We start from the raw sequence: 673 nt of genomic DNA, 5'->3' as shown, positions 1-673 counted from the left end.
GGAGAGTTCCTTCAGCTCAGGAGTTCAAGACCAGCCTGGTCAACATGCCGAAATCCAGTCTTTTCTAAAAATACAAAAATTAGCCAGGCTTGGTGGCAGGTGCCTGTATTCACAGCTACTCGGGAGGCTGAGGCAGGAGAATCACTTGAACCGGGGAGGCGGAGGTTACAGTGAGCCAATATTGCGCCACTGCATTCCAGCCTGGGTGACAGAGCAAGACTCCATCTCAGAAAATAATAATAATAATAATAAACCGGGTGCGGTGGCTCATGCCTGTAATCCCAACACTTCGGGAGGCCCAGGCAGACGGATCACAAGGGCAGGAGATCCAGACCATCCTGGCTAACACGGTGAAACCCCATCTCTAGTAAAAATACAAAAAATTAGCTAGGCGTGGTGGCGGGCGCCTGTAGTCCCAGTTACTCGAAGTCCTAGCTACTCAGGAGGCTGAGGCAGGAGAATGGCGTGAACTTGGGAGGCAGAGCTTGCAGGGAGCTGAGATGGCGCCACTGCACTCCAGCCTGGGTGACAGAGCCAGACTCTGTCTCAAAAATAAATAAATAAATAAATAATAACAATTTCTGGCTGGGTGCAGCAGCTCATGCCTATAATCCTAGCACTTTGGGAGGCTGAGGTGGTTGGATCACGAGGTCAGGAGTTCAAGACCAGCCTG

The sequence above is a fragment of the Colobus angolensis genome, unplaced genomic scaffold (genome assembly GCF_000951035.1).
Source record: "Colobus angolensis palliatus isolate OR3802 unplaced genomic scaffold, Cang.pa_1.0 Scaffold106, whole genome shotgun sequence".
NCBI lineage: Eukaryota > Metazoa > Chordata > Mammalia > Primates > Cercopithecidae > Colobus > Colobus angolensis.
Note: the sequence above shows the minus strand (reverse complement) of the source record.